Source organism: Puma concolor, unplaced genomic scaffold (assembly GCF_028749965.1).
Source record: "Puma concolor isolate L17-30 unplaced genomic scaffold, mPumCon1.1.hap2 unalloc_scaffold_60, whole genome shotgun sequence".
Classification (NCBI taxonomy): domain Eukaryota; kingdom Metazoa; phylum Chordata; class Mammalia; order Carnivora; family Felidae; genus Puma; species Puma concolor.
In genome coordinates this window covers 83,109-102,800 of record NW_028240270.1, presented here as the reverse complement: position 1 = coordinate 102,800, position 19,692 = coordinate 83,109, and the positions used below count along the sequence as shown (strand labels likewise).

At 49.2% G+C, this 19,692-nt stretch overlaps 1 long non-coding RNA gene and 1 pseudogene across 1 annotated transcript; both read left to right on the top strand.

The window, feature by feature from the left end:
• LOC147571100 (pleckstrin homology domain-containing family M member 1-like) overlaps nucleotides 1-19,692 on the top strand; it is a 66,531-nt pseudogene that overhangs the window by 801 nt on the left and 46,038 nt on the right.
• Nucleotides 13,245-16,230, top strand: LOC147571103 (uncharacterized). The gene is made up of 2 exons (XR_015247684.1): nucleotides 13,245-14,824; nucleotides 16,049-16,230. It is a non-coding gene; the product is annotated as an uncharacterized LOC147571103 (long non-coding RNA).

The following is a 19,692-nucleotide window of genomic DNA, read 5'->3' as shown; positions in this document are numbered from 1 at the left end:
CCGCATCGGGCTCTGTGCTGACAGCTCCGAGCCTGGAGCCTGCTTCAGATTCTGCGTCTCCCTCTCTCTCTGCCCCTCCCCAGCTCACGCTCTTTCTCACTCTCAAAAGTGCAGGGACTGACGTCCTTATCCTTCCAGCTCTCCTACAAGTCCGCCATCTTAAACGAGTGGACGCTTACCCCACTGGCTCTCTCTGGGCTTTGCCCACTCTCTGAGCTCGACCCCCTCACCACCTCTGGGACAGAACTACAGCGGAAAGAGTCTCTGGATTCAGTTTCCCATTCCTCAGGCTCGGAGGACATCGAAGTCCAGCACTCAGGCCATAAGATCCGACGGAACCGGAAGCTCACGGCCTCCTCCCTCAGCCTGGACACCGCCAGTTCATCCCAGCTGTCTTGCAGCCTAAACTCTGATAGCTGCCCACTCCAAGTGAATGGCTCCAAGAGTCCAGACCGTTCCGAGGAGCCCATGTCCTACGACTCCGATCTGGGGACAGCAAATGCCGATGACTCAGACCCGTCTCTGCAAGAGTGAGTGTCCTCCCCCCACTCCTTCTCCTCCCCCTGCCTTCCTTCCTTCCTTCTCCTCTTCCTCTTTCTCTCCCTTCCTATGGCATGTGATTGCCTGTCACTGAGCATTGACCTCTCTAAGAGCATAAAGGAAAAGAGGACCGTGGCTCTTCCTCAGGGACTGGAGTTGCCGGGACTTATAACTGGAGGCAACATGGGGCAGCGAGGAGAATGGATTCAGGGAGGGCTCAGAGCTGAATCAGGCTCCGGCTCTGCCCCTGGCTGATCTTCGACAAGTTACCTAATTTGTCTGAGGCTTCGTGTAAAATATTATTGCCTCTAGGGCGGAAACTAACGGTTCGGAGTTAGATGTACGACTTCCAAAAGACGCAGTGAAGCCCAGCGCGTCAGGGTGCTACGCTGCGACCTCCCAGAAGGCCTCTGAAGGACACAGACCCTGAATGAGGCCTGGAGGAGGTGGTGCACAAAAGGGGCCAAGCAAGTGAGTGGAGGAAGAGCACAGGGAGCAATGAACTTGACTAGAGAAGGGACCCTGGGCAGAGCTATCTCTTTAAAAGAACTTTTTTCTATTTGAGTATTGTTGACGCACAGTGTTATATTAGTCTCAGGTGTACAACGTAGTGAGTCACCATCTCTCTATGTTAACCATGCTCACCACAGCAGAGCCTTCTTCGTTCAGGCCCTTTTGAAACATTCATTTTTTGGGGCGCCTGGGTGGCGCAGTCGGTTAAGCGTCCGACTTCAGCCTGGTCACGATCTCGCGGTCCGGGAGTTCGAGCCCCGCGTCAGGCCCTGGGCTGATGGCTCAGAGCCTGGAGCCTGTTTCCGATTCTGTCTCCCTCTCTCTCTGTCCCTCCCCCGTTCATTCTCTGTCTCTCTCTGTCCTAAAAATAAATAAACGTTGGGAAAAAAAAATTAAAAAAAAAAAAGAAACATTCATTTTTTAATAGATTTATTTTTATGGTAAGAAAAAAAAGTCTACCTACAGTGAAACGTCTTTTCCACCTTTGTAACCATAATTGTTAATTCCTTACATCTTTCTTTTTCTTTTTCTTTTTTTGTTTTTTTTTTAAATTTTTTTTTTAACATTTATTTATTTTTGAGACAGAGAGAGACAGAGCATGAACGGGGGAGGGGCAGAGAGAGAGGGAGACACAGAATCTGAAACAGGCTCCAGGCTCTGAGCTGTCAGCACAGAGCGGACCGTGAGATCATGACCTGAGCCGAAGTCGGCCGCTTAACCGACTGAGCCACCCAGACGCCCCTCTTTTTCTTTTTTTTAAAGTTTATTTATTTATTTTTGAGAGAATGAGCAGGGGAGGGGCAGTGAGAAAGGGGAACGGAGGATCTGAAGCAGATTCTGTGCTGACAGCAGAGAGCCCAACGTGGGGCTCGAACTCACGAACCGTGAGATCATGAGCTAGGCTGAAGTCAGACATTTAACTGACCGAGCCACCCAGGCACCCCCTTTACATGTCTTTTTCTGATGTTTCTAAATGCACCTAACAGATATGAATAGATAGACTTTTTAAATGTCTTTTATATTTCTTATCTCTGCCTCATCCCCACAAAGCTATTATAAATATACTGTTTGATACCTTGTCTCAGAAGAGATCAGAATTTTTGTTTTGGAGCTTCATATCAGTTTCTTCAGTTTTTTTTTTTTTTTCCCCGTGGCATGTGTTTCCATTGTATGAATGTACCTTAGTTTATTTGACCAGCCCTGTATTTACTGGACACTGGAGTTCACTCTTTCTATAAATAACCGTGTGTATGTGATATTCTAATTCTATGCAACTATCTCTGTTCAGTAAAGTCCCAGAAACAGAATTGCTGAGGCAAAGGATAAATGAATCTACAATTTTCATAGATAACCGCCTGTTTACACTCTGTCAGGAATGTACCTGTGCCCTCTCGGCCTTGTAGGCAGAAGGTATTATCAAACTTTTGGATATTTGCTCATCTAATAGGTAGAACATGATAAACTTTTTTTTCAAGTTTATTTATTTGTTTTGAGAGAGAGAGAGAGAGAGAGCAAGCGAGCATGAGTTGGGGAAGGGCAGGGAGAGAGAGGGGGAGAGAGAGAATCCCAAGCAGGCCCCTTGCTGTCAGTGCAGAGCGTGATGCAGAGCTTGATCCCAGGAACTATGAGATCATGACCCGAGCCAAAATCAAGAGTCGGACGCTTAACTGACTGAGCCACCCAGGCGCCCCGAAAATGGTAAACTTTTATTAAGCGCTTCCTTCAGCCAGACCCATGTTCCCTCAGCCAGTGTCTAGGATCTTCTTTTCTACTCCTGTGTGCCCCTACCTTCTTGGTTCATTCAAGTCTTTACAGGTTTCCCAGCTGCTGTGGGAAGAACACCAGATTGGGTGCCGGTACGGACTGGCTTGTAGCAGGATCCGGCCTCAAGCCCTGTTCTACCAGTCACAAGTCCAGTAACGGCAGGCCAAGCGTTGGCTCTGTGAGGTTGTTTCTTCATCTGTAAAGTGGAGGCTCCCTCATAGGGATTCTCTGGCTGAGAATCAGATCAGATGCCTGGGGGCGAATTACGGCTGAAGCAGCTTCTGAGCAACAGAGCACATTAGCTAGAACTTTCAAACATCAAACAAGAATTTAGGTAGAACATCCTGGAAGGGAGCAATCCCCGCTCTATCGGCTGGGCCCATGGCGTGACTTAAGTTCACTCACCTGTCTGAACCCTTCCTTGTGTCTCCTCCTCCCACAGGCCAGCCCGCCGGCCCTCTGTCTGTCATGTGCCCTGCTTTTATCTTTCGTGAGTCTTGTGATTGGAAAATTCCAGCTTAAGGCCGTTGAATCAGTGACCGTCCACCCTGTGTGGGAAGCGTCATCCTGGGCATTGTGGGAGAAGTCAAGGGAAGAGGGTCAGGATGTACAGACCAGCGCGGGGCAGTGGCGTGCGGAACCAGCAAACACAGAGCACACAGATGCACAAACACACATCCAGCACCGTCACTCTGAGTGCTGGGCTTGAAGTTATCTTCGCACGTCCACACACACCAGCTCTTAGAGGGTGTGTCTGAGGGTGAAGAGTCACATCAGCAGTTAAGAGTTCGCTTATTTTTGTCATATTACTTAAATATTTGTTTACGTGGATTTTTTAAAGTTGATTTATTTTGAGAGAGAGAGAGAACAGGCGTTCTATCAAAATAAATGTTAAAAAAAGTTTTTTAAAATCATCTACAAGTTAAACATAAAGTACAAAAGATGTAACATTCCAAGGAAATGTATTAACTTAATGTTTTCTGGAAACCAAACTGCAGTTTGCTTTGTGAATAGAGGATTGATGGCCTGAATAGCTTCTTTTGTGTTGGTTGGGTCTGAATTACAGTGATCGCTGAGAAGCACAGCTAGGGGCCGGTGGTTAGGAGTGTGGACTCAGGAGCCAGACTGCTGGAGTCTTCCATTAACCAGCTTTGCGACCCCGGGCAAGATACTCAACCTTTCTGACCTTGATGTCCTCATCTGCAAGACGGGGATAAGAATGCTAGGAAGTGAGTTAAGGTATGCAAAGCGCTTAGAGCAGTGCCAATCACAGGGTGAGTGCTCCATAGGCGGTGTCATCATCATTTTACTACTGGGGGTCCCCGTGATGTCAGTTCTCGCGCTACTTGTCTGTGTATACACGGCTGCAGATCTGTGCTTGGTGATATTTGTCAGAGGTCGTTATCATGAGGCCTTCTCTTGGGGGAAATGATTCTTCGCACATGCGGCCCCCTCCTGTACTTTCATGAGCACCCCTGACCGCCAGGTGGTGCCGTGGACCCCAACGCGCTAGTCCACGCGCTCAGGAAAAGCGCAGGCTCAGAATCGCTTGGCGGGGGCACTTTATGGGGTGGTCATGCCGATTCTCCAGCCCATGCTTTTATTCCACACCTACGCCTCTGTGTACGCGCAATATACGTATGTGTATAATACGTATATGTTTCCAGACTGTCTTCTAAATGAAAGCACAAACTTCTAGAATTTTTCAACAGGCAGTTTTTGAAAAACGCTGCCCTGAGCTGGACAGAAGTGGAAGGACCGGAGCGGTGTCACCGTTTCAGCCCTATGTTGGTTGCATTTTCTTCAAAAGTTTTGAAAATTCTCTTTCTTTCACTTTTCCTTCAAAACCTCATCTCTAGCACTTTTTCCCACTTGATGTGCATGTCTCTTATTCTCTCTGGGTCCTGCCGACCAGCTCTGATCCTGGTGAGACTCCTGTGAACTTGATTTCATCCTGACCGTGGTGTTGATTTGGTGGAAACTCTAATTTATCACACAAGCTTCTTGCTGTCGGGTGGTGTTTCTTTATTCCCACACCCAGTCCACTCCATCATTAAAATGTGTCTTACAGACGAGGGGTCATTTATAATTGATAACCATTTCGGTAATGCTGGTGAATCTTTCCGTAATTCTCTTTCCTTACATTTTTATAGCCATGTGTGTAGAGGCTAAGCAGTCTTGCCAGTGGCGATAAGAACAACCAATGACAAATTGAGGTTAATGTTTATTGAGTACTTACTTTGTGCCAGACACTCTATAAGCATTTTACCTATATGATCTCATTCAGCCTTGAACACAGTCATAGGTGGGTGCTGTTACCGTGCCGGTTTTACGGGTAAAGGAATGAAGTCCGTGAACTTTAGGAACCTATTGTGGGGCCACAGCAGTGTGCCAACCAAAGCCAACCAACATCACCCTTTAAGGAAACCCCTTACCCACTAGCTATGGATTTACCTATTCTGGACATTTAATACCAACGGAATCATACACTATGTGGCTTTTTGTGACCTCCTTCCTTCACTTAGTAGGTTTTCAGGGTTCATCCGTGTTGTAGCATGGGTCATGGCTGAATCATATTCCATTGTGTGAATACACCACAATTTGTTTTATCTTTTCAGTTAGTGGACATTTGTTCTATTCCTACTTTTTGGCTACTGTGAATAATATTGCTGTGAACACTCGTGTACAGGTTTTTGTGCAGACATTGTCTTTTCATTCTCTTGGGTATATACCCATGAGTTGAATTGCTGACTCATATGGTAACTCTATGTTTAACTTTTAAGGAACTACCAAACTGTTCTCCACAGAGGCTGCACCACTTCACATTTCCGCCAGCAGCGTGTAGGAGTTCCATTTTCTCTACACCTTTGCCAACACTTGTTATTCTCTGTCTTTTTAATTTTTAAAAAATTTTTAATGTTTCTTATTTTAGAGAGAGACAGAGAGAGAGAGAGAGACAGAGCATGAGTTGGGGAGAGGCAGAAAGAGAGGGAGACACAGAATCTGAAGCAGTCTCCAGGCTCCAAGCTGTCGGCACAGAGCCCGACACAGGGCTCGAACCCACGAACCGTGAGATCATGACCTGAGCCGAAGTCGGATGCTTAACTGATTGAACCACCCAGGTGCCCCTCTCTCTTTTTTATTATAGGCATCTTGGTAGGCATAAAGTAGTATCTTATTACGGTTTTGATTTGTATTTCACTCCCGTCTAATGATATCGAGCATCTTTTCATGTACTTTCCATTTGTATACCTTTAGAGAAGTGTCTCTGTAAACCTTTGCCCATTTTTCAGTCAGATTATTTGTTCTAATATTATTGAATTGTAAGAGCTCTCTATATTCTGGATACTAGACCCTTATCAGATATGTGATAATCCTTGGATATAAGATATGCAGATTTTTTTCCTGTTCTATGGGTTATCTTTTTACTTTCTTGATAGTATCCTTTTGAAGCCCAAAAGCTTTTAGTGTTGATAAAGTCCAGCGTACCTATTTTTTATTGTTTACTTATTTGTTGGCTGTCATATAAGAAACCATTGCCTGATCCAAAGATGTATACCTGTTTCCTTCTAAGAGTTTTATAGTTTTAGCTCTTACTTTTAGGTCTTTGATCCATTTTGAGTTCATTGTTTATATGGTATGAGGTAGGGGTCCAACTTTCTTCTTTTGCATGGGACTGTTCGCTTATCCCAGCACCATTTGTTGAAAAGACTATTCTTTCCCCACTGAAATGTCTTGGGCTGCAGATCAGTTGCCCATAAATGTATGGGTTGTTCACCAATGTTTGACTAGCATGTCTTGAAATGTTGTTTGGGGTTATGATGTAGATAAGAGCACACAGCTCAGCCAGAAGACATTAAGGTAGAAACTTGAGTTCTAAAATCCTTATGGAAATGAGCCCACATTAAGGGGAGTTTGGCACGTCTTCTGACCCAGTGTAAACCATTAGGGCAGATATGGGCAATCTCTTGGGCCCCGGGTAGCTTTGTTGTTGTAGGAATCTGTATTCGCCCGTGACATACTCTATTGGTTCATAAACAAAGGAGGAGACAGCAAATAGTTCTAGTTCAGAAACAGAATGTGGATTCTCAGAAGCCTCAGGAGAAGGGGAGCAGCCACTAGCCAGTGCACATTTTAGAAGGCCCAGAGTAGTTTTCATGTGCGTGCGTGTGTGTGTGTGTGTATGTAAAGACAGTAACACTGGCTCCCTGTAGTCCCTGAAGCACCACTGAAGGGCAGGAAGAGGCAGTACCATTGGAAGAGTGAGCAGGTGCACACCCCATGTATACTTGCGTGCACACTCCTGCACCCCGTGTACACTGATCTCCGGCAGCAGGTCCTGGGAACAGGAGGCATCTGGGACCCCACATACGGCCCAGCTCTGGTGGACCAGCGCTTGCACCGGAGATCCCGGGCCCCGCAGTTCCCTTGGCCGCCCACTCTACCTCAGTCCCAGCTGGGGAGAAACTTTGTGAGGCGTGTCAGAGGAAGGCTTGTGTGTAAGCAGAGGAGCACGGTGGGTGGATGACGAGGATGTTTTGTTTTGGAAATCCCCAGACAGCAGTTTTGCCTTCTTACCGCCGTCCCAATAGCCTTGGGCATTCTAGCTGACAGCTTGTCACACAGGTTTCTCTGTTTAAAAACTTCCAGGGTATTGTCGGAATTCAGCAAAGCCCAGGTAAACTCTGTGCCAACCAATGGACTGAGCGGACTGAGTGGAGAAATGGAGATTCCCACGGGGCGGGCCTCACTCCCCCTCCCCGGCCTGGAGGCCAGCATCCCTTTTGATGTGCCCGCAGAGCCCCTCCCGCCCCAAGCATCCTCTGGGACTCAAGATGGGGACCGCAAGCAGGAGCCGCCTCCCCAGGCACCTGGCACCCTGGGCTTGCTGCAGTTGGGCACTGCCAAAGCTGTCCCCTCGGTGAGCATTTTAGACCAGAGGCCTTCCAGTCCCGTGGGAGAGGCGGCGGCCAGAGCATTCAGCCCGGGGAGCGGCCAGCAGAAGTCTGTGGAGGATGACGGAGCTGCACGGAGCCTTGGGGTGTCCTCACCCACCAGCCCGGTGAGTGATACAAGCTTTTCGGGGAGAGGTCTTGGGGAAATGTCTCAGAGCTGGTGCAGGGTCTCCCCAGCTAGCCACCCCGAGTGGTCTCTGCCTTGTCTCCATTAGCCCCTCATATCTGTCACGGCGGACGTGAGCCAGGCACGGTGCCAGTCCCTTCCCATGGGTCTCTCTTGTCCTCTCACATTGACCCCGTAGAGAAGATAATTCTCATCTGATCATAGACCCTGCGCATAACCACTGCCACTTATCAGCTCAAGGCCTCGGGCGAGGCCCTTTGCCTCACTGAGCCTTGGTTTCCTCCTCAGCTCTTGTTATTATTAAATTCAGATTTGCTAAAATACCAGACTTTGAGAATACTCATCTTGCAATATGAGCCAGGTTAGAACTGCACCATCCCCTATGGTAACCACTAGCCACACGTGGCTGTTGAATGAGCGTGTAAAATGTGGTTAGCTCAAACTGAGATAAGCTCTGTGAAATAAACACTGGATCTTGAAGGCTTCGTCTGAAAAAAAAAGAAGGTGAAATACTCAATCATTTATCGATTATGTGTTACAATGAAAATATGTTTGATGTTGGGTTAAATATAAAAGTTAATTACACGTGTTTCTTTTTACATTTTTTTTTTAATTTTTTTTCAACACTTACTTATTTTTGGGACAGAGAGAGACAGAGCATGAACGGGGGAGGGGCAGAGAGAGAGGGAGACACAGAATCGGAAACAGGCTCCAGGCTCTGAGCCATCAGCCCAGAGCCCGACGCGGGGCTCGAACTCCCGGACCGCGAGATCGTGACCTGGCTGAAGTCGGACACCTAACTGACTGCGCCACCCAGGCGCCCCTCTTTTTACATTTTAAAAACGTGGCTAGTAAAACATTTAAAATGATACATGTGGCTGGAATTCTGTTTCTGTTGGGCAGTGCAGCTCTAGAATGGGCCGGTCTCCTTTGTTGATAACCCCGAGGGAAGCCAGCCCTGGGAATCTCCTGCACAGAGCCATGGGTCAGAGGCTTGAGAACCATCGGCCCAGTGAAGCGGTTGTCAAAGCTGTGGACCTGAGCTCTTTGCCATTTCACATTTGTCCTTTAGGATGAATAGCCAGGGTAGGAAGTTGTATGCACGTGTGCATGCAGACATACAGAACCCCAGGTTTATCCCAGCTGTTGTCTGGGGTCACGTTAGGATATAGTCTTGCTTTTTCAGCTCCATCCGTGCATATCTCTCATCCGGTAGCTTCCAGATCCTGTAACTCAGGATGGGGCCAAGGCCGTGAAATAGATTAGGACACGCGCTCGCGCGCGCGCGCGCACACACACACACACACACACACACACACACACACTTTTAAATAGCTTTATTGAGATATAACTCATATACCATACAATTCACCTAATTAAAGTGTATAATTCCATTTTTTTTCGTATATTCACAAGGTTGTGCAGCCATCACTACAATCGAATTTGAAAATATTTTCATCCCCCATAAAAGAAATCCCTTGGGATGCCTGGGTGGCTCAGTCGTTTGAGGGTCTGACTTCAGCTCAGGTCATGATCTGTGGTTCACAAGTTCGAGCCCCATGTCGGGCTCTGTGCTGACAGCTCAGAGCCTGGAGCATGCTTCAGACTCCCTCTCTCTCTGCTCCTCCCCTGCTGATGCTCTGTCTCTATCTCTCTCTCAAAAAATAAACAAAAACATTTAGAAAGAAAAGAAAAGAAATCCCTTACCATTAGCAGTGACGTCCCATCCTCCTCCTCCCGCCTCACTCCCCTCATCCCCTGGCAACTACTTATTTCCTTTGTCTATAGATTTGCTATTCTGGACATTTCACAGAAATGGAATCCTGTAATATGCAGCCTTTGGTGACTGGCTTCTTCCAATTAACATACTGTTTTCAGGATTCATCGTTGTTGGAGCCTGATCTGTGCTTCAGGGAGTAATAATTCATTGTAGATTCCTTTGTATGAACCCGTCACATTTTATTTTGTCCTTCATCAGTGGATAGACTTTTGTTTTTTTCCCCCCATTTTTTTGGCTAATATAAATAACACAGCCATGAACATTCATGTACAAGTTTTTGTGTGGGTATATTTTTGATTGTCTTGGATGTATACCCAGCAGCAAAATCTCTGGGTCACATGGTAACTCTATATTTAACCTTCTGAGGAACTACCAAACTGTTTTCCTAAGCAGCGGCCCCATTTTATATTCCCACCAGCAATGTATTCCATCCTCACCAACAGTTCTTACTGTCTTTTTAAAAATTGTCATTATAGCTAGCAGGCGGCAGGAGCAGTATCTACTTACGGTTTTGATTTGCGTTTCTTTAATGACTAATGATGTCAAGCATCATCTTGTTTGTGTGACTTTTGGCCATTTGTAGATCTACGTTGGAGGAATGTCTATTCAGAACCTTGGCCCATTTTTATTTTATTTTGTTTATTTTTCACTTATTTATTTTGTGGGAGTGCGGGCATGAGTAGGGGAGGGGCAGAGAGAGAAGGAGAGAGAGTCCCAAGCAGGCTCCTTGCCGCTAGCACAGAGCCCGATGCAGGGCTTGAACTCACGAAACGTGAGGTCACAACCTGAGCCAAAACCAAGAGTCAGATGCTGAACCCACTGAGCTACCCAGGTACCCCTTGGCCCATTTTAAAATGGGATTATTTGTCTTTTTATTATTGAATTATAATAGTTCTTTATATATTCTGGGTTGTATACCCTTATTAAATACATAATTAGCAACTGTTTCCTCCCATCCTGTGAGTTGTCGTTTCACTTTCTTGGTGGTAACATTTACAGCATAAACGTTTTCAATGTTGATAGAGTCCAGTCTACCTATTTTTTTCTTTCGCCATTTGTGCTTTTGGTGTCCCGTGTATACCCGTTTCCTAGCCCAAGGTCACAAAGATTGATGCGTTCTTCTAAAAATTTTATAGTTTTAGCTCTTACATTGAGATCTATGATCCATTTTGAGTTGACTTTTGTATGTGGTATAAGGACGAGGCCCAGCTCGATTCTTTTGCATATTGATGTACAGTGGTACCAGCACCATTTGTTCAAAAGACTATTATTTCCGGGCGCCTGGGTGGCTCAGTCGGTTAAGCGTCCGACTTCAGCTCAGGTCGTGATCTGTGGTTCGTGAGTTCGAGCCCCGCGTCGGGCTCTGTGCTGACGGCTCAGAGCCTGGAGCCTGCTTCCGATTCTTGTGTCTCCCTTTCTGTCTGCCCCTCCCCTGCGCGCGCGCTCTCTCTCTCTCTCTCAAAAATAAAGATTTTTAAAAATTTACCAGAAAAAAAGACTATTATTTCCCCCTTTAGAACGTTTTCGAGGAATGCTGTAAAGTGATCTTTAGTACACATCTCAGTGAGTACTTATATACGATGTACCCTCTATGGCCACCCTCCAGATGGAAACATAGAACACTTCCAGCCCACCAGAAGGCTCTCTCATGCCTTGTCCCATTGTTCCCCTCTAAAGGAAGCCTCTATTCTGACTTCTAGCACCGTAGATTAATTTCTCCTATTGTTCGACTTCATTCGTATGGAAGGAACTGTACAATGCATACTCTTTTGCTTCTTTCACTGAGCATTATGTCTGTGTGGTTCACCTGTGCATATAGCATGAGGCTATAGTTTGTTCTTTTCCATTGTTCTGTAGCATTCCATTGTAAGAGTATATCACAGTGCATCTATCCATTCTCCTGCTAACAGACATTTGGGTTGTTTCCAGGTTTGGGCTATTATGATGAAAGCTGATGTGAACGTTCTTACATTTGTATTTCTGTGAACCCCTCTGCACTCTTTTCTGGGGGTTTATATCTAGGAGCGGAATCGCCCAGTCATTGGGAAGGCGTATGTTTACCTTTAGTGCATACTGCCAAGCAGTTTTCTAACAGTGCTTGCATTGACTTGTACTCACATTGGCAATATGTGAGCATTTTCATTGCTCTTTATCCTAGCCAGTGGGTCATCAGTCTTTTTCATTTCGGCCACTCTAATAGGTGTGCAGTGGGACCTCACTGTGGTTTTAATTTGCATTTCCCTGATGACTAACGATCTTGATACCTTTTCGTTTGCTTATTGGCTGTTGGAAGTCTCTAAGTCATTGCTTCATTCTTAAATTGAGTTGTGTGTATTTCCTGATTCATTGGTAGAGGCTCTTTACATATTATGGATATGTCTTTTATTAGAGAAAAAAATATGTCGCATATACATATAGCAAACGTTTCTTCAAGTCTATGGCTTGCCTGTTTTTTTAACGTTTATTTATTTATTTTGAGAGAGAGTGTGTACGCTCATGCGCGTGCAGAAAAAGAGGGAGAGAGGAATGCCTGGGTGGCTCAGTCGGCTAAGCTCAGGTCATGATCTCGCGGTTCACGAGTTCAAGCCGTGCGCCGGGCTCTGTGCTGACAGCTTGGAGCCTGGAGCCTGCTTTGGATTCTGTGTCTCCATCTCTCTCTCTCTGCCCCTTGCCCACTTGCACTCTGTCTCTGTCTCTCTCTCAAAAATAAATAAACATTAAAAAAACAAAAGAAAAAGAGAGGGAAAGAGAGAGAATCCCAAGCAGTCTCCACACTGTCAGTGCAAAGCCTGACTTGGGGCTTGAACTCACAAACTGTGAGATCATGACCTGAGCCGAAATCAAGAGTTGGATGCTTAACTGATTGAGCCACCCAGGTGCCCCTATGGCTTGTGTTTTAAATCTCTTAATGGTATTTTTCGTGGAGCAGAAATTCTTGGTTTTAATGCTCTTCAATTTATTGGCCTCTCTGTTTGTGGTTTACGTATTTTGTGTCTATTTTTAAGATCTCTACCCAAAGCTGTGAAGACCCCTGTATTTTCATCTAGAAGCTTTGTTGTTTTACCTTTTGCAATTAGATTTATGATCCACTTGGGACTGAGTTTTGTGTATGGTGTGAGGTAAGAGTCAAAAGTCACGTTTTGTCCATACAGATATCGGACCGACTAGCACCACTGACTGAATGTGACTGTATAAGCCATGTAGCTGTATAAGTGAGGTCACAGTCTCCATTTTTTACTATCCTGAAGAGTCTTCAGGGCCCAGAATGTCAGAGGACTCTGAAGGTTTTGAGCCGACAACTGTCAACACCCTGAAGGGTAAAGAAGAACGACTCCACAGCCCCTGGCTTGAGCTGGAAGCAGGGGGCTACCCCTAGGGTCTGGGGCTGCGCGCCCTAGTAGGATGCCACAGAGTGGCGTTGACCAAGCTGAGTTCACTCCCGTCCAAGACCTGACTCGTGTTGTGTCTCAGCTCCGACATCCTGTCTTGCCAGGGTCCCAGAGCTGATGGGACAGGGCAGCTTAACTTGTCACCCAAGCTCCTCGGCTCACCGGGCGTTGCTCCTCTGGCCTCCGGCAGCTTCTGCCACCGCAGGCTCCTTTCAGCCCCAGGCGTTTCCATTTGCCATTCCATCTGCCCGGACCCTTTCCCAGCTCGCCCCTTTTCCTCACCCTTGTCTCCGCCTTCCCCCAGCACCCTGTCCCAAAAGCACCGTCCCCAGTGACTCCCTTTCCCATTTGCCTGCTTCACTTGATTTCCTGCCTCTGGACTCGAATATCGGCTCCGTGATACGGAAGAGCATGTCTGTTCCCTTCTGTAAGGTCAGCTCTGCACACCGTACCTGGGTGAGTGCAGGCGTAATTAACGGCTCTCGAACTCTCAGAGACTCTCGAGATGCCAGCTTGGGAGTTTACGCTGAGAAGTAGGCCGCCAAGTGCATGGGCTGGGCTGGTGGGTCTGACCAGGGCGGGCTCCGCCTCCCCGCAGGCCTCAGGGGACTCAGGTGGCTGAGAGCCCACAGGACCCACTCATCCCTCCCCTAAGTAGATAGTCGCTGGGCACTCCCGTGCAGCCCACCTGGTGGACCCCCGGCTCCACCCCGCGTGTCACCCCTGTGAGTCTCATTTTCCTGTGCTTCTGTCACTTAGTCACTGCCATTTATTTGACACTTTGGTGGCGTGGGGTGGGGGTGGGGGGGTGAGTAGAGGGTTCTGACTGTCAAGTCGTATAACCATGAGAGCCATTCAGTCTTTCTTTAAAAAAGAAACAAAAACCATTATTTTAAATTCATTCACCACAGAGGCCCTGCTCTGGGCCAAGCACCATACTTGGTACGGTGATGGAACAGGACGGACAAGGGCCCTGCTCCTTGGGGACAGACACTGGATCAGGCAAGTCATTACCCACATCATAATTACACTGGTGACAAGTGCCAGGAAGGAAAGGGGCCGGGAGTGGGGGAGCTAAGGGGACTTCTATTTGTGGACTCCGGGGGGCTGTGAACGGATTTCTCAGTTGCACTCCAGAGGACAGTCTGGATTCTAAGACTTCACCCAGTGAAAGTGGCATTCCTCTGTCTCGGGCCCCTCGTGGCAGGTGCTGCCATGGCTTTGACCCGTGGTCTGTGGCGGTTTCCTCCACCGTTAGAGCGGCAGGGAACTGGCCAGATGTGGGGGCTTGAATGAGCAGAAGGTAGGAAGGTAGGTGGTAGGAAGGGGGAGGGGGAACAGTGGGGTGCTCCCCCCACACTCCGCTTGGTGACCGGGGGCCCTGGCTGGGGCACAGCTACAGAGCTCCGTCCAGGCCTGTGTGCAGTAGCTCCAAGGACCCAGTGTTCCCACTGGTTTTGTCTGTTGTCTAAGAGAACAAAAGATGTTTCCTGGAGTATCATTTCCTGGGGGCTGACCTGTGGCCGCTGGACCGAGTCTGAACACTTCCCGATCGTCTCCCTCACCTCCTTGGAGAGAGGAGCCCTCACCAGTGAACTTCTATCACCTCACAATTCACATTTGTCTCCTTCCTTCCAGTCCCCTTGCCCCAGCCTTGTTATTTTATGCCAAAGACGTTTGATACTCAAGAATTATTCCCTCACCTGTGATAACTCTGTGCCAGGCAGAAAGAAGAGTGGCCATTGCATACAGCTTGGTAGGTGCTGGGTGGGGTGGGCAAAGAATGCCGTGGGAGCCCCGAGGAGTCCCTGACCCAGCTAGGCAGCGGGAGGAGTGTAGGCTGGGAAATAGTCAGGAAAGCTTCCCAGAGGAGGTGATGGACGGCCCCTGAGCTGAGTCTTAAGGAATAGTGAGCTGGGAGGCCGCAGGACTTCCCAGGTGTGTGTGCCAGGCTCTGTGGGGCTCCTGCCCATTTTCCTCGGGGAGCTCCCCTGGGTCTCTATGGCCCAGGCAGGCTTTGTTCAGAATCTTGTGTTGCAAATGCTTCCCAAGTAGCCACCCTGATTGACACATTGTCCTGTCACTGACTGAAGGAAGCACCTGCTAATTCCGAGGGTTTTCAGAGGGAGCCCTGGAGCCCAGCCCTGAGGCCCCGATACTCCCGACTCAGAGTTCTCCACTCTTGGCTTAAGGTGCCAGAAAGCATCTGAATGGATTAAACTGTGCAAACCAATCCCTCTAGGGCAGCCCAAGCCTTACTCCCCTTCCGCGTCTACGGGAGCAGAGAGGGCAGTCTCATTTAGGGGGTGGAAATAGCAACTTCAGGGTGAGGCTGGTGACACTTAACAAAATAGCTGGGCTGGACCCACCTCTCGTGTGAGTCACTTCCTCTGTGTAGACAGCCACTTAGGGCAGTCCAGCCAGCTTTCTTCTTGACTCTGCTCATCCATGCTTAGGCACAGAAAGGCAGGGAGTGCTTGAAATGGGGGAGGGGGGAAGCTAAAATCCCTTCCCACAATTCTGTGACCCCAGACCCACCCCACTTCTCCCACTGGTGAGCAGCTTCAGTCTCAGCAACAGAAGGGGTCCTGGGTCCTGCTCACCCATGCCTCCCTCATCTCAAACCCTATAAGCAGGGCTGACAAACTGTAGTCGCTGGGCACTAGTGACTGGTGCTGGGATGATGGGATGTCCACCTGCGACAAAATAAAGGTAGACCCCTTCCTCACACCATACACAAGAATTAACTCAAAATCAGTTGGAGACTTAGGGGAGCCTGGGTGGGGTGGCTCAGTCGGTGAAGCCTCCGACTTCGGTTCAGATCATGGTTCGTGAATTCGAGCCCCACGTCGGGCTCTGTGCTAACGGCTTAGAGCCCGGAGCCTGCTTCCGATTCTGTGTCTCCCTCTCTCTCTCTGCCCCCCCCCCCCCCGCTGTCTCTCTCAAAAATAAATAAACATTAAAAAATTTTTTTTAATAGGCAAAGAATTCGAATAGACATTTCTCCAAAGAAGATCTACTGGTGTCCACTGAGCACGTGAAAAGATGCTCGGTGTCATTGTCCTTAGACACTGGGGAAATTGCAAACCCAAACCACAAGACGGTACTTCACACACGTGAGGATGGCTATAATCAAACAGATAATAAAAACGTTGGAAAGGATGTGGAGAAATTGGAATCCCCATATGTGGTGGGAATGTAAAATGGTGTAGTCACTTAGGGAAAGAGTTTGGAAATTCCTCAGAAAGTTAGACATAGTTACCGAATGGCCCATCAGTTGCACTCATAGACATGTACCCAACGGAACGGAAAACATAGGTCCACACAGAAATGGTTACGTGGAGACAGAGACAAACCAAACAGGGCCTTTTGGTGAGGCAGGCCTTCTCCTGAGGACGCCCAGGGACTGGAGAAGAGGGGAGGGCCATGGTCAAGTTGGTCAGCTCCGTGAGGCCGAGGCCCGGAACCGAGACGTGGAGGCGTGCGTGCGGCAGCTGCAGGAGCGGATGGAGCTGCTGCAGGCCGGGGGAGACGCAGCTGTCACGGGGGTCCCCAGTCCCCGGGCCACGGATGCACCTTCCCATATGGCCCCCCGGCCGTGGCTCTGGGCCAAGGCCCGCTGGTGGGGCCAGGCCCCATGCACCGCCGCCACCTGCTGCTCCCTGCCAGCCTGACCTATCGGAGGCGCGTTCCCTGCTCCTGTTCGCCGTTGCTCTGGCTGCTGCCGCCGCCTTGGGCTGCACAGGGTTGGTGGCCTGCGCCCACCGTCTCGCCCCGGTCTGGCGCCACCCGGGAGCCGCCTTCGCCCCCTGAACCCTAGGACCCCAAGCTGGAGGGTTGGGTGACCTGAGCACGGCGCAGAAGCCATTCCTACCGCCTCCCCGTTCACACCGCCTCCCAGCGTGGGTCTCCGGCTGAGCTCCAGCCCTGCGATCCGGGCCCGCCCCCTGGCGGCCGGGGAGGGAGGAGCAGGGGGCTCCATGGAGGCTTGCAACCAGGAATGCTGCAGTTGCTGCTGGGGAGAATGGCAGACCAACCACCTACTAACTCCGGCCTGGCTGAGGCCCCGCCGTGGATGGGCAAACTGCGATCTAGAGGAGACAGCAGGGCCAGGGCTCGGCCATCAGTTTTTCACCCTCCACGCGCCCCCCGCCTATCGGCTCGCAGACCACAAATCCCTGTGCATGAGGCCCTACTATCCCGGGAATGTTCTCTTCCCGCGGCGAACGTCTAGTGCGAGCCCCGCCCGCCTTCTCGAGAACATTTTGCTTTCGCCAGCCCCGCTTTTTCGGGGACTCGCGCGCCCTCCTCACGTATGTAGCTCTGGGGGCCACAGCAGGCTCCGCCCGCCTCGGCAGTTTGGGTATTTATTGACCTGTCCTCCGACCCGCCAAGTTCCAGGACCCCAGCACCCTAATCCACGTTTTGGATGCACTGAGACCCCGACATTCCTCAGTATTTATTGTCTCTCCACACCTGGGACCCCACCCCCGATCCTCGCGAATAAAAGGCCCTCCAGTCTGCCCAACAAAAAAAAAAAAAAAAAGAAAGAAAAAAAAAGAAATGGTTACGTGAATGTTCGTGGCAGCATTATTCATAATTGCCCCAAAGCAGAGACAACCCAGATGCCCATCAGCTGATGAACGGACAGACCAAATGTGCTACATCCATACCTTGGAATACTAGTTAGTAATAAAGAAATACCGATGCCTGCCACAACATGGATGGACCTAGAAAACCTGATGTTCAGAGAGAAGGCAGACACAAAGACCACATTTATAAGATTCCTTTTATATTGGGGCACCTTGGTGGCTCAGTTGAGCGTTCAACTCTTGATTTTGGCTCCGGTCGTGATCCCAGGTTCGTGAGACTGAGCCCCACGTCAGGCTCCACACTGAGTGTAGAGCCTGCTTAGGATTCTGTCTCTCTCTTTCTCTGCCTGTCTGTCCCCCTCCCCTGCTCATGCTGTCTCCCCCCCATACACCCCAAAATAAATATACATACAAATGAATAAAAAGACAAACCATAAATGAAGATTCTGTTTATGTAAACAGAATGGACAGATCTCTAGAAACAGAAAGTAGATTAGTGGTGGCCTAGAACTGGAGCGGTTGAGGGGAAATGGGAACTGACCGCTCCCGAGCACGGGGTTTCTTTCTGGAGGAATGAAAATGTTCTGAACTTCGTGGTGCTGGTTGCACAACTCTGTGAATACACTGAAAGTATTCAGTCGTGCACTCTAAATGGTTCCTTTGATGATCGGTGAATTGTGTCTCCATCAAGATGTCTGTAAAACAAAACAAACACACAAAAACCTTCAACCACCACCTATGTCTTCCCTCCCTTCCCACTAGAAGAGCAGGAGCTGGATTTCAGAGGATGACTTCTACCGGCCTCCCCAGGAGCCGCCCACAGAGAGCCCTTCAGAACACTCCGTGGCTTCTTCCGGAGGGACTCCGGAGTCCAGGCCTGGGCTCCTCCAGCATTTTTCTCAAGGGCCAAGGAAAAGCCACTCCACGGGGGCCTTAATCCAAGCCTGCGTGCCTTCCCCAGGAGGCCGGCCAAGCAGGGCAGCGGCGGCCCAGGAGCACCAGAACTTCAGGGTGGTGCACCGCAGGCAGATGGGTAGGTGACCGCAGGGTTCCAGTGACCTTGCCGCGGGGACAGTGCCTTTCGGAGAGCAGTGCCAGAGCCCTCTTTTCCATTACTGGTTGGGTAGTGTATTCTCACGAGCAAAACCTCTTCCCAAAATGTAATCAGGAACACCCTTGCTGAGTAATTCAGGGAAGCATTTCAGGAAAAGTGCTATATTTTCTCATGAGAGCTCCACAGTATCATGCCCCCAAACCTGTTTCATATATTGAAATACTGAAACTTCCCCCCCCCCCCCCCGAGGTCGTGTGACTATGCACGACTCTGGGTTCTGCCTGTAGCTCAGAGCAAACCCTGCCTCCGGAAGGCGTTTCAGTGCCCCTTCCCGAGACCTCTGTCTTCGATGGTTTGTTTAACAGCTCTGGTGGGGGTGTATCAGCTCTGCCATCTGTTAGCCGTCCTCTGTGCGCTGTTTACAACGAGGCCAGCTCGAGTTCCGCACCCTGTGCAATTCTAAAAAGCGTTCAGTAACCATAAGCGAATTTCTCCACAACCCCCACAAACAGAAAAGTCTGCCCTGGAGCCGGTCTCTTTCTCACTTCATTTTCTGTTTGCCATGACCCAGCAGACGATTCCGGCCAGGTTCCTAGCTCAGGAGAGCCCTGGTCTCCACACTGGCTTCTTTTAGGTTTTTCTTGTAGTCCGTGTAACCATGCCAGAGAAAGTGTGCCTCATGCCTAGGCCGTCAGGTTCCCTGAAGGGTAGGAAGACCCTATACAATTATCTGAAATCTCCAAGGCTAGTTCAGGCTGCGGAAGAGAGAACTGTGCATCCTTTGGACCCCCCAGTTGCTGGCAGAGCCCTAGGAACCAGGGAGCATAGAGGGGTGTGTGGTGTCCAGGCACACGCTCATTCAGCGGGTATTTATTAAGTATCTGTGCTGTGCCAGGCTGTTCTGGGTGCTGGGGACACAGCAGGAAGCAAAGCAACGTCCCTGTCTTCACAGACTTCTTATATCCTAGTGCAAGAGGC